Consider the following 14,299-nt stretch of genomic DNA (forward strand, 5'->3'; position numbering starts at 1 on the left):
AGAGTGATAACAACTTACAATGAAATGAAGACTCTGTAATTTTTATGGTAGTTTCTAGGATAGGCTACATGACCATCAGCAAGTAGCTTGGTGAGAAACTGCTTGTGTGATTATTATGAAATGGAAGAAATATAAACTAATCATCAGTCACCCTTGGCCTGGAGTTCCATGCAAGATCTCGCCTCATGGGTTGAGGCTGAATGTGAGAAAGGTGGCGGATCAGCCCAAAACTACACGGGAGGAGCTTGTTAACATTCACCAGTAATACCACCTTGATATCACACAAGGTGCCCCTGCTTAAGAAAGACCGTGTACAGGCCCGTCTTAAATCTGCCACTGAACACGTCTAAACGATTAAAGGGAAAATTCTGGAGAAATCTTAAATCAAGCTCTTTGTCATCAACTCGACCCGTCGTGTCTGGAGCAATGAACACCACGCCCACAGTCAAGCCTGGAGGTGGAAACATGGTGCTTTCGGGCTGTTTTTCTGCTAAGGGTACAGGATTACTTCACTGTATTGAGATGCCAATGGATGGGTAAATGTATCGTAAAATCCTGGATGAGAACCTCCTTCCTCCACGAGTGTCTCCACCAAGGACAAAGTCATGTTTTGATCAAATACTTATTTCAATCAGTGACATGCAAATCAATTTATAACGTGTATGTAAAGTCAGATTACTAATGTTTATCAGGGCAGTCCTTATGTGAAAGGGGAAGTGTTACACTTTGTAAACCATATTGAAGTTAATCAAGCAAATCAAATAGACAGACATAATGGACAGAGAGCCGCGTCTGAGGAGAGACAGGAGGAAAGTGACAATAAGAAATTGGACAGATGTTGCATAGTGTTGAGTGATGTTGCCAGCAGATGGTGATGAGAAACACGAGAGCGAGAGAGAGAAAGAGTGAGCCATGGCCATAAAGAAAAAGATGTGAACTAGGATTGAAATGAGAAAGAGTGCAGGGCGGCGATAGAAGAAAAATAAACTAGAAAAAGTGATGAAGAAGAAAAAGAAACCCCCTGCATGCAAAGTAACCCACATGTATTCACACTGACTGGTAGATTCATACTTCAGATCATGGAGCAGTTCAAAAGCATAATCAGAATGAATAATAATAATAATAATGATGAGTGAGTGACATGCCTCCGGTGTTCCAGTGTGTGCTTCACTTTGAAGCGAACAGTCTCACACATAATGTACAGACAGCCTAACCCGACTGTCTTCCTCTCCTGATGTGCATCTATGCACTGAATTCTAATTGCCCCCTTTACCAGCCAATTAAATGGCAGTATCAGTCACCATGACAGCTCATTAGCAAATCAGCATTCAGCTTTCAGGCAATGTCTTCTCAGTGTGCGTGTGTCAATGTGTTTGTGTGTCAGTTTGCCCAGCATGAAATAGCTGATCGCTGACCTGACCACGTGTGTGTCTGGGAGTGCTGCTATTAGCAGGAAATTGAAAAAGTTTTTCTCTCTTTTTTTTCCTTTCCTCTGGGACTGTGCATGCAGATAGACAAGAGGACTGTGAGCTCTGAATCACTGTGTTTTATATCTGCAGTCGCTCCTGAATCCATTTTCATTTGTTTGGAGGAAAGATTAGCCGCACGCCTGGCAAGACATCGTCAGGCAGTGCAGGGAAGCGGGTTTGACACCTTGCCAGAGAGGAAAACGACCCAGCATGCATGCTGGGAGTAATGACTAAGAACAATGGCATTGTGCCTCATAACCAAGGGAGTTCAATTATGATCTCTACTGCTTCAACTATGACTGTACTTTATGTTGGAGTCAAGTTGGATGTTTCTGCTACTGATTGTAAAATTGCATTACAAAGAAACAAAAAAAAGAACAAAAAAGAAAAACATCGGCAACCAAACAAACACTCCTTGACACGTTAAGTAACACTGTGACACTGCAGTCAGAATCAGCTGGAGCACCTGGAACAGAAACAGAAACAAATATTGGTTTTCAGCTGAATAACTGTGCTGGAGTTTCAGAAACTTCTTTTTGTTTATCTTATGGCCTTAGTGTCTTCATTTTTCATTATCATTTGCCACTAAAACCAGCCAAACAAAAGGTACATAATGGGAGAAAAGGAGGGCATAATTTCTTACTTTGACTGTATTATGTAGCAGGAAGCATTGGTTTGGTAGTGATAAGAATGTATCACATCAAATCAACTGAAGTCAAGTCAGTCTTATTTTTACAGCCCATAATTACACGTAAATGTTCAAACACACTCAAAACAGAAGGAAAAAACAGTTTAAAACAGCCTTTTTATTGCTAGCATTAACCATGAACTCCCATACCACACTGAAAGAAACTGCTCAGAGACCTCCAGTATTCCCTCACTGCTTGCTGTGTGGTTTCTTGAGGCTGTCACTAGGTGGAAAAGGTTAGAGAGAAGGTCCTGCATTAAAAACCTTCTTGTCATTTCTGTGGTCACTAGACGATTGGCCCAGAGTCTGCATGGAAGACACTAACACTGGCCAACTACTCATGGAGCAGTAGTTGGGGTAGAAACCACAAATGGGGAGTGTTCACGTTCAAAGTAAAAGTACAAAACAAAACACAGATTTCATTTCGCTTGCAGGTCTCTGTGTGCCTAGGGCCTAAGGCGGTTAAACTTGGGAGTTTGACCAGCAACCTCACATTTCTGATAGTTATAGTTAGTGGTAGTTATAATACAGTATAATACAGGATTCACTAATGCACTGCAGGTTTCCTGGTCACTCACCTCTTCACTCTCTATGAGCCTGGTTCTTTCAGAGGTGTTGTTAAAAGGGAGGTTTTCCTTCCCACTGTCGCCAAGACTTGCTCAGAGGGGGTTGTTTGATTGTCTCTGTATTATTGTAGCGTCTCTACCTTACAACTAAAGTCTCTTGAGGTGACAGCTATTGTGATTTGGTGCTAAATAAATAAAATTGAATTGAACTGAATTGAATTGAAAACTGGTCTGGTTGAGATCAAATTTGGTTGTGTTTGGGTCATGAACCTAAATGACATTGACACCCCTGGTTCTGCTCTTGAGCTTTAAAAAAATAATACTATCACAACAGAGACAAGCCAAAGGTGTGACTCACAGTTGTAGGAAATCCACAGAGCAGAACAGGAAGTACTAAAAAGCCCTGCTGTTAACCTGATTTAAACTGCTAATTGCTTCTAGCATTTTTCTACAGAACCTGGTATTGGGTTTGTCTTCACTGGAGTTGTGTGCTCAAAGGTAGTCATACAGTAGGTAACTTCTCAACTTAAGTATTCATGTACGTGCTTCTTTAAGCTTTTTTATTATTAAAAAGACAACAAGTCTTTTACACGGACAATGAAAACAGAACACTCAAATGCCCATCTGAGGCCCAGAAATGCTGCATCTGCCAGTCACAGCTAGGAAATTAATGAAACTTTCAACACTTCAAATCTTGGTTGCCTAAAATACCTCCACCCACTTCACCACAGTACACCACGTCTAACAAAATGCTGCCTGCTCTGGATTTGTAAGCCACAATTATAAGCACAAGTTAATTTACATTGTGTGCCCGCGTCCCTGCCTGCTCAGCTGTGAGGCCACCCACTCAGGGGCTGTGAGGCTAATCCCAATCTCAAAAGACGTGTTTTTCTTTCAAAATAAAATGCATTCACATTTGATTTGAAAGTCACAATGACAGTCATTTTTATTCTGGAAATACAAATCCAGCCACCCATAGTGTTGAAATATATATCTATATCTATATTTATATATTAACACATTGATGCAGTTCATGCATACTCAAGTGTCTGCGGAGTGGGACAGAGAGGGTGATTAAGACCAGGTACAAACTCCCAGTGTACATAAAAATTTTACCAGCTAGCTGTTTCCCCTTTAAGTATTCCACTTGTTCCTCTCTCGGTTTGGCCTAGTTGCGTGTTCGATTGTTCTCATCACACTCTACACCTCCTTTAGACTGTTTTTGTTGCAGATTGTTCTCTTCGGTACTGGTAGGTGTTGTTCCATACTCCATTCTCCTTTTCGGCTCCCTCTGGACAGACTTAACTTCCTCTCTTCCCCAAAGCCCCGAGAGCTCTCTTCTTCCTATTTATAAGGGATTTGATGGCTTTTGTCGTCCAGCGTGTGTCCTTTGGAAAACACATTTATTGGTATCTTAAGTGTCCACGCAGACACCGAGGTAATCTCTAATGCCGTGGGAGAGTCCTTTGATGTCCCACAGAGCAGGTTTGGCTGTGTGCATTCATTAGCGGTCATGCAGCCCATCAAACACTCCTGAGCCCACACACTTACAGTCTTGATAGGAGCGGGCTTCTGCTTGACAGCAAAGAAAGATCAGGATCAGTCTGTCTGCTGCTCTGTGTCAGGCAGGTGCTGTGCAGCTTCCTACGACTTAAGCAAACTTCATCCAGCTCTTTATTCAAGCACGTGTTGTTGACAAATGTTAACACAATGCATACACCACACGGTACATTCCACATACAGGGCATATGTTTATAGTAGTCAAGTGAAATGACATTCAGAGGGCTGAGACAGAGTGCCCTGAGCTTGCCTGCGGCCAAACTTCCCTTTTTTCTTTTCTTCATATATATATATATATATATATATATATATATATATATATATTTATATATATATATATATATATAAATATATATATATATAAATATATATATATATATATATATATATATATATATATATATATATATATATATTTATATATTTCTCTCAGCAAATCAGATATCCCACACTACAGACCTCCCACTGATGGAGACCAGCTGAGTCTGACTCACTCACAGTGCTCCTGGGCTCGCTGGTCACTGCGTTTTTAGCCTTTACAGACACTAGTTTGTCAGGATAACAATAAACACGCAGCACCTCTCTCTGCTGTCCTCTCCATTTGCAGTCAAGGTGACTACAGAGAAGCAAGCGCACTGCTGATACATAAGGAATATTTGAAGAGCACTCACTGTGCGTCTGTGTGAGGCAGTTCAGTAGTAGTTTCTATGTTTAGCTAATTTGCCACAGGTAATGCATCACAACCTCAATTTTAGCTGTTCTTTGCTTTACTTTAACACCCCCCACCCTTATCATCTCCCCATGCTTTTCTCCTTTATTGTTCTTGTAAACCTACCACACCTGCTCTGTTTCATCCTCCATTGCATGTGGATTGATTTTAATGTGTGTTGTCTCCATTCGGTTTGTAATGTCAAATGCCAGAAATGACACGAGAGACTTTGTGGTTGATCATAGAATACGTGTTTTCGCCGTTGCCCTCCGCGATTACAGAAAGCGTGTGGTGTTTGAAAAAACGGATCCCTGCAGTAAAGATCAGAACTGCGGAGCTCAATGATGTTGTCTGAATGTCTTACTGTTTATCCTGGCCGGCAGGCTCCAAGGACTCACACAAGTACAAAATGGCTACACTTGTTAGCAGTATCATTCGGCTGTAAGTAACATTCTATAGCCATTCTATAACATTCTATTTTATTTTATTGTTTGTAATGATTTTATGGTATTTTTAATTTGGTTGTTGTTTTGATCTGTGTTGTTCAGCACTTTGGTCTGCCTGGTGTGTTCTTAAAGTGCTATACAAATAAACGATGATGATGATGATGATGATGATGATAGCCGTTCAACAGTTTGCTATTTTGCCTTTTTCCACTCAGGCAACTTCTCATTTCCCAGAATCCTCCTGTTCCTCCTTCAGTCTCTCCCTCTTGGTTCTGTCCATCTCCGCATCCTCAGGCTCAAGCAGCTCTCTTGCTAATAAAAAGACATAAGCTGCAGTGCTTGAATGAGTGTCTTTGTGTATGTTTGTGTAGATGTGGTTTTTTATTTTCGTCGTCATTTCTTTCAATTGTGGAAGCAGATTTAATCATTTTCAGTTCAAAGTACCAACTCGAGCTTTAGGCCAAATGACTTGACTTTAGACTTGACATGGCCGAGTTGACTTCTTAAGCCTGTAAAAAAAAAACCTGGAAGATCTCCAAAGACATCAGGTTTATATTTTTATTCTTTTTATTCTTATATTTAGTTTCACTCTCAACAGCCTGATCTAACCTCAGACCAGTGTTGGGAAGGAAAATGTGATGGGATTTTATTTTCCGGTACCAAGCATACACACTTTATCTCCAGTTAGATAAAGGACTGCTCTTGCTGTTCAGTGGCCAGATGTGGCCAGATGTGCTAGACTGGAAAGTCTGTGATGGGTGAAGGGAGTACAATGTAAAAAAACAAAACAAAAAAAATGGATACATTATTACATGGCAAGCGCTACTATTCAGCGTGTGGTTAAAAAATATGGGAAAAAATCTTTAAATTAATAAGGAAAATTCCTTGATTGTAAAACCATATATTATTTTACTTTTCAGTGTAGCATGTGATGATTATGCACTCTGTGTTTTGAAATGTATGTGCGTGGCTGGTTTGCTGTCAGTAGTTTGCTGGTATCAAAATGTTTAAAGATTTCTGGAGAACTGTGTGGAGCCTCTGAGGCTAAAACACCTGCTGTTGAAAAGGTCATTAAATGTTTCTAAACTGGAGGGATGGCAGCAAGTCTGATGTTTGATTTCTACTTATTAAATACAAAAGATGCAACATGTAGGTGTGAATGATTGGATGTCTGCTGCTGAGCTGCCCGGAAGCAATGTAATAACTTTTTTCATTGGGAATACATATTCAGTAAAAGTAACTGGTCTGACACTGACAGACAGACAAAACAAACAATAAAGAAAAAGAGAAAAAGATCAGCATCTTTGTTCTGGTTTACAGGCCTACAAAAGGTCACTTGAGTGCTTAAAATAGAGGAAACTACAATGAAGGGATTATGTAGTATACTGACTATTCAACAAGATGCATAAAGCCAACACTCCAAAGCTATGCTCAAGCTTGAGAGAAGTTGCATGACTAGATTTGGACTTTTCTTTAATGACATCAAATCATCATGACGCAAAAGGACTTGAACATTTGAGATCTTTGTCCTTTTGAAAAAACAGAGATAATCTTGTAATTTTTACTCATGATTAATACAACATGAATCTAATTATGCAATGACTTGATATGTGCTACCAGTTTTTATGTGCAGATATTTATGTGAATATAGAGTAGATCTATGAAAAGGTGAAATTCAGTCTGGGTCTAAGACTGATTTGGGAATGACGGTGCTGTATCGAAGGCAAAAACTAATTTATGTGAGATCTTTATTGCCAAAAAGCATCTTGACAGAAGAATAGACCTCTGCATGCGTAACACATAACATTCTGTCAATTTGCATTAAATTATCCTGCAAAATGTAGATAATCAAATTATTGAGCTCACAATATTATGTAATGAAATTTAAATCTAATTTGTAATTCTGCAATGACACTTACCATTAGTAAAGGTGCTGTAGGGGAACTGTATGACACTGACTGCCAGGAGTATTAGTCTTGATAGACTTAGGCAAGATTCACATGGATGCATTTCAGAATTTGGCGCCCTCGCTTCTCATTTACGCTGAATCGGGTGATGTCACACAGTGCCAAACTGAATTATGGATCCATTGTTTCGCTTTAGTCTTCCTGCTTGGAGTCAAAGTCGAGAGAAATTCAACTTCCCAAGGGCCAGTGCGAGCGTCAGCCAATCAAATCACATTTATTCAAATGATCCAGTGCAGCTGTTAGCCAATGAAATCATTTTATGCAAATATCCTGAGAGGGCGATGTGTTGCCTGTGGAGTCGGTAGCATGACTTAAAATATGTGCTTAAATCAGTGGTTCCCAAACTTTTTCTGCTAGACCCCCTTTGTTTTACAAGAAAAATGTTCGCCCCCCCCAAACCATCTACCCCGCCACCGCACACCTCAAACATTTAGTAAACAATTAAGCAAATACAAGTAAACTGCAAGAAATTACAGGTAGTAAGAAAATACACTACTAACTTTTTTACGCTACGTCCACACCTACACGGGTATTTTTGAAAACGCAGCTGTTTCTATGTGTTTGGGCCTTTCGTCCACACGTAAACGGCGTTTCGAATCACTGAAAACGGAGAGTTTTTAAAAATCCTTTTTTGCGTTTACGTGTGGACGAGGAATACAGAGTTCGTCACGCAACGTCAAAGGTATGAGCCTTTTTTCACGTCACGCTGTGCGCCACGTTATTGTTTACATGAGATGAATTGCAGAATGGCAGATAGAGACAAAATACTGTTAATCTGACTATCCTCAGGTTTTACACGCTTACATACACACGCAGTTACGGTCCCTCCATTTACAAAGGCAGAGGCGTCACAGTGTGATTATTTTACGTGTAGTTGTTCTTTTCCTGTGTAATAAAATTCAACATTGCTATCAATACATTTTTCAAAAAATGCCTCTCTGTGCAAAATGGGTTTAAAAACATAAACAGCTGTGGGATACTGTTTGTCCGGGATTTGAACCAGGGGAACAAATTGTGGCAGGATCAGCCTGATATTATTTGTATCCCCACTTTTTTTTTCTTTTCATACCGTGACACCCCCCCCTGCAATGGCTCTGCGCCCCACACTTTGGGAACCTCTGGCTTAAATCGATAATACTGCCTCTGTCTGAGTCTCGACACTGTTGCATTTTAAAAAATCTTATCCTCAAACAGCAACCTTAGCTTAAATAAGCTGCATGTTTGTGAAGCATTTGTGGGTCAGCCTCGTCACAGTCACAGGTCTGTTGTGATGTTGTCCTCTGTAATAGGCTGCAATGAGCTGGTCATGTTTTAGTGGGGTTTGACAAAATAATAGGGGTACTTTACAGTAACATAGCCGGCAGGCTTTTGCTTTTTGTTTTGTTTTTTTTCTCTTCATCCACCAACTGAATAATGGGAGCTTCTTCTCTACACACACTCACATACACATGGGTCTTGACACAAGTAAACAGTCATGTGCCAGAGAGGCCAGAGGAGGTTGTTAGCGCTCTTCTGCGAGACAGAGCCACATATTAGCCTCAATATATATAGGCTCTTTCTCTCTGTCTCCCTCCCTCTGTCCATCATTGACTTGCCAACTGTCAGATGTTGCTGTCATCCTCAGCCGTCCCTTCATTTGTCTCTCTAATGGGAATCCCCCTCTGTTTTCTCACACAGCTCTTATTTCAACAATTCCTCACTTTTTTCCCATGACTGTGTCCCATTTCACTGTCAATCTCTCTTCCCTCTCTGACACACATAGATTTTTTAATGTCCTATAAATGTGTTATATAAATCTAATTCATATTATTATTTTTGGATGACTCTCGCGCCGTAACTGCAGGAAAATGGCACATTCAGACTTATAGTAAGCAGCTCCTGTGTTTTTCCTGATGCATCCTAACTGCTCAGCTTTCTTAAATGGGCTTAATGACTTGTTTCATTCTACCCTAAACTAACCTCTCTCTATTTTCTTCTTCCTGTTCCCTTTCCCACTTTTGGTCCCTTTTTTGTTAGTGATGTGAAAAGTGCTCTGAGACTGAAGGCTCAGCTGGTTTGGAAAAGACCTCCATCTGCAAAGGTAAAAAGTTTCCCCCCTTCCTCTTTGTGTCTGTCGGTTTTTCATTCTGTTCTCTGTCTCTGCTTTTAAACCTTCACTGCTGGATGAGAAGACATCTGCAGAATACAAAGCAGCGCTTTAACAGTTTAGACCAAAAGTGGCATGCGGCAAACATTTCAGACAAATGCACAAAATGCACACACACACATACATAAACAGGCGTGCAACGCGGTGAAAAGGTAATTCATCACATGATTTACCCTTTATTTCCTTTGAGAAAATGTTCATGACACAAACACAGGAGGAGATTTTGTGTGTGCGCACGTGTGTGAGGAGAGATGAAAAATCCTATTATCTCTTCCCTTTATGAGAAATTGTGAGCTGTCAAAGTTTAAGGGTTATGGCCACCCAAGGACACGGGACTGGTAACAGAAAAATCTAGACGTGTTTATTGTACAGTCAAATTGGAGCTGTGCTTAGAGTGAAAATACCACAATATTTCAAACTTACCCTACTGAGCATTACAGCATGACCCGACGGTGTTTTATGTTTTTTATGTTTTGAATCGGAAGCTTTAACATGATTTGTCTAAAGTCAAGCAGGGTTGTAACCAGTAATTAGCAAGGTCTAAATTTTTTCTCTTACTGTGTCACCCTGATAAAGATAAGAGGCAGAGGATTCATGGATAATAGTGATAATGGTTGACGATCATATTATAATGCTGAAATTCTTCTTTGTTTAAAGTTAACAAAGTAACAATGTTTATGCAGAGGCAATAACCAGGGATCAGAGTCGCACACATTACGTAAAGTCAAACCTCAAATAATGTGATGATTTCCTGAAAACGTGTAGTAGCTTCTGTGTAATAACCAAAAATCACAGCTGCAAAATGCCACATTTCCTCAAAATTTCACAGTTTCTATAATTTTAAACATAGGACAAGAAAATAATGCTACATCCAAATGTGAGAATTGTGAACAGTGTTGGTCAAGTTACTTGAAAAAAGTAATCAGTAACTAATTACTGATTACTCCCCCCAAAAAGTAATCCCGTTACTTTACTGATTACTTATTTTCAAAAGTAATTAATTACTTAGTTACTTAGTTACTTTTTAAAAACACGATTTACAACCTGAATAGGTGATAAAGCGATAGAGCTTTCAGCCCAATACTTTTTCTACATAATCCATCATACAAAATGTAATCAAATGGAAAAGTCTCTTTTTAAAACTTGTTTTATCAGTTTTAATCTTTTAACTTTATGCATCAAGCAAAAATTTTATTATATGCAACATTCTCTGACTTGAATAAATTAGTTTAACATTGAAACCTATTTTCTACACATTCCAACACATAAAATAAAATATTTTTTGTGTTTACACTCACTCTTTCAAATAGATGCAAGTAAAACACAGCAGAAAATAAATAAAGTCAAAGACTCAGCGGTCCTGTTGCTCTATTTTCACCTGTAAAGCAGGACTGAGGGTAGGCGGAGGTTTACCTTGGTGCAGGTGTGCTGTGGTCAGTTGCGCATTACGTCGTTGCGCACTCGGTGCTTGCTTGGAAGTTTAGGGGTTTTTTTCGCTGTAAAAAGAAGTTTTCTTCCCACGCACGATGGACGCTAATGTTTTTGTCACTTTTTATGGAATCAAACTCAAAGTAAGGTCAGTACTTCCACACTTTAAACGCTGCACGCTCATACTCTCTCCCGCACTCGATATGTGATCCATTGTTGATCTGCACACAGCTGTTGTCACTAACGGCGCACTCGCTTACGTCACTGTCGTGAGACATTCTCGCAAAAAATCACGGTTTTAGTAACGCAGTAACGCAGCGTTCCTACGGGAAAGTAACGGTAATCTAATTACCGTTTTTGCAATAGTAATCCCTTACTTTACTCGTTACTTGAAAAAAGTAATCAGATTACAGTAACGCGTTACTGCCCATCTCTGATCGTGAACCGAGCATGGTAGCTCTGGTTATTTTATATTACACTACTAGGAAGTAAACAATTTACATATGTAGGCTGAATGATAGCGACAAAAGATTTATTAATAATAACATTCAGCTTTCAGCACTAATTTAATCATTTTTTAAGGATTTGATTGAGGTGTTATTGGTAAATCTGTTTAATCTGGTATCTCTTTAATAAGTGTGCAGTCTGTTTCTACACAGTACACGAACCCGTGCCAGCAGTGTTGCTAGTTTATACACTTTCACTTAAAAAAAAGAGAAAGAGTAAGAATAATAGACTACACTTCTGACGAGAATTAGAGTTGGTAGTAGGTCGTAGAGTTGGAAGACGATCAAAACCAGAAATTTTGAAAACCAGAAATAAATGTGTGTTGTAGTTTGCATGTTTTGCAAGAGGGACCTTGTATATAGAAATATAGAAGTATAAAACAAAACAAAAGAATTAGAAAGTATTTCTTTGCTTGAAATTACAATAGCACAACAGAAAAGATGCATGTTCTCACATATCATTGCAGTTCCCATAATATTTTAATCTTCCTTTCACTGACAAACACAGTGAAACATTGTTGTTTTAGCCTCCGTGCATCTGGTGCATATGCCCGATATAGTCTGATTATAATTATGACTTGTCAGAGGTTACTTATGTTTGCATGATTACAGTGTGTTAATCTGAGGCGTGCATTCAGTGAGCATCAGCACAAACTGAATTCCAGTCCTCTTTTGAGATTTTACTTTCCTTCCAAATTCACATCAGGTTGCTACAGTATAGCTCGATAAAATAAACAATTATTTTGTGTCATAGATTAGGATTGTTAAAATTCAGCTTCCCAGTACAAACACACTGTGATCTGTTGATCCCTGAGCTTCTCAGGCTTGTTGTGAGGATAGGCCAAAGCAAAACTGACCACCAGAATTTATTTTTATTCTGTATGTTTTAGCAGCCTGGGGATTGTAACATTAAAAACACCTGGTGGATTTTATTTAGATTATATATACTCCTTATATGTGAAATACTGCTCAATGAGCCAGTTTAAATTTTACACTGTCTGGAGAACACATTCAAACAGTGCTTTGTCTGAAGGTATTCACGCTGTGAAGCTAAATTTAACTTTTAAGTAAATAATTGAAACATGAAGAAGATGGATGGGTGGATGGATGGATGGTTGGTTGGATGGATGGTTGGATGGATGGTGGGATGGATGGTTGGATGGATGGATGGATGGATGGATGGATGGATGGTTGGATGGATGGTGGGATGGATGGTTGGATGGATGGTGATGGTGGGATGGATGGTTGGATGGATGGATGGATGGATGTTAAAGAGTCCTACTGAAGTGTTCAAATGTAAGAATTTGGGCGTAAGTCAAGTGTGACACTGCACCAATGGCAGTGTACCTCTGAGATACTGATAGCTATGATAAAACAGCAGCATTTGATTGATTTGTGATGAGAACTGATTCACTGATTGGCTATAAAACACTGAAAGTCATTAACACATACATAACAGAGGCAGTGTCATCAAAACATAAATCTTGTCTCTTATCCTCGGCATGCTACACGAAATGTCTAACTAACTAATGACAAACAAACACTTTTAATGACATTGTTAATCATCACTTCAGTGTTTATTAACAGCCATCAACGATATACTTAAGTGAAATTAATGCTAGACTGATCATTCATTTAAAATGTTGATTATATAATGATCACAATGATAAACTCATGACAAAGCTTGTGTATGTAAAGGGTCTCGAGGACTAGCCACCAGTAGTGCAAATTTTCTGTGTATTTTGAATTCAAACCTATATTCATGAGGCAGTTCACAGGTTTGATACCTGCTCTGTAATTATTGCCCTATTATTGCCACTTCCTGTGAAAGTGCTCTTTGTCGATTCTTAACGGGTGACAGTGTGTCAGCCTTCAGTGTTTGTTTGCGATGCTCCCTGTGGCCTGTAGCTTTTTGAAAACACACTGTTGCCTATTTGCACACAGCAGTATTCATCCAGTGGCATACATTTCATTCTTTAAACAGTCCTTGTCTGTCAGAGCTGAGCGCAAACTAAAAGATTCCTAAAACAAAATTAACAGCAGGAGGCTTTACACATCTTATTATGATTGTATCCACCCAGTGTGCCAGGATCGATGATCAAAAGGAGATAATGGTTGACAGAACACTATCATTATCATCAGTTTCAGTGCTTATATTGTCACTGTGACCTTCTTTCATCAGACTAATCATTATCATCATTATTTTTATCCTGCACAAATGTACACACCATTGTGCCTCCGTCCGTCCCTCCATTATTCCAGCCTCTCTGCCAAACACCGTCTCTGATCCTCCAGACACAAATGTGGCTACCCTCGTCTGTCAGCATTTACACACCAAATGGTGTTTGACCAAGATTCAAGGCTTCTCTATTCCCATCCCTAATGCATGTGAATGACCTGCTTGCCTACGTTTGTCTGCGTATGTGTGTGTGAGGGATGTGTATGTGCGTAATGAGGTGATTTTTATTCGTCGTCCCTGTCCTCTTGGCCTGTCAAGACCGCAGATTCAATTTGAGTGGTGAGATAGAAAGCGAGAGATTATGCTTGTCTCTCCCTGTGTGTGTGTGTGTGTGTGTGTGTGTGTTTGTCCGTGTGTGTGTTTGTCCGTGTGTGTGTGTGTGCGTGTGCGTGTGTGACAGAGTGATAGATTCCTGCCAAAGTATTCTCATCTTTGAGCCCAAAATCAGAGATGGATGTAGAGATGAATGCTATTTTTGCAAGGCTGTGTGTTTGCCTCTATTTGTGCATGAGTGTGCATGTGTGTGTGTGAGTGAGAGAGAGAGTGTGTGTCTGTGTGTGTTTGTCTGTATAGGA

At 39.6% G+C, this 14,299-nt stretch overlaps 1 protein-coding gene across 1 annotated transcript in view; it reads left to right on the top strand.

Annotated features, from left to right (window-relative positions):
• Nucleotides 1–14,299, top strand: part of LOC146707403 (protein ELFN1-like) — a 141,425-nt gene that overhangs the window by 81,204 nt on the left and 45,922 nt on the right. The window contains exon 2 of the mRNA XM_085458742.1: nt 9,422–9,485. The gene's annotated coding sequence lies outside the window, so the exon portion shown is untranslated. The remainder of the gene's footprint in view (nt 1–9,421; nt 9,486–14,299) is intronic.

The sequence above is a fragment of the Copadichromis virginalis genome, linkage group LG6 (assembly GCF_057382275.1).
Source record: "Copadichromis virginalis isolate Kocher_CV1m ecotype Utaka linkage group LG6, C_Virginalis_male_GT1.1, whole genome shotgun sequence".
NCBI lineage: Eukaryota > Metazoa > Chordata > Actinopteri > Cichliformes > Cichlidae > Copadichromis > Copadichromis virginalis.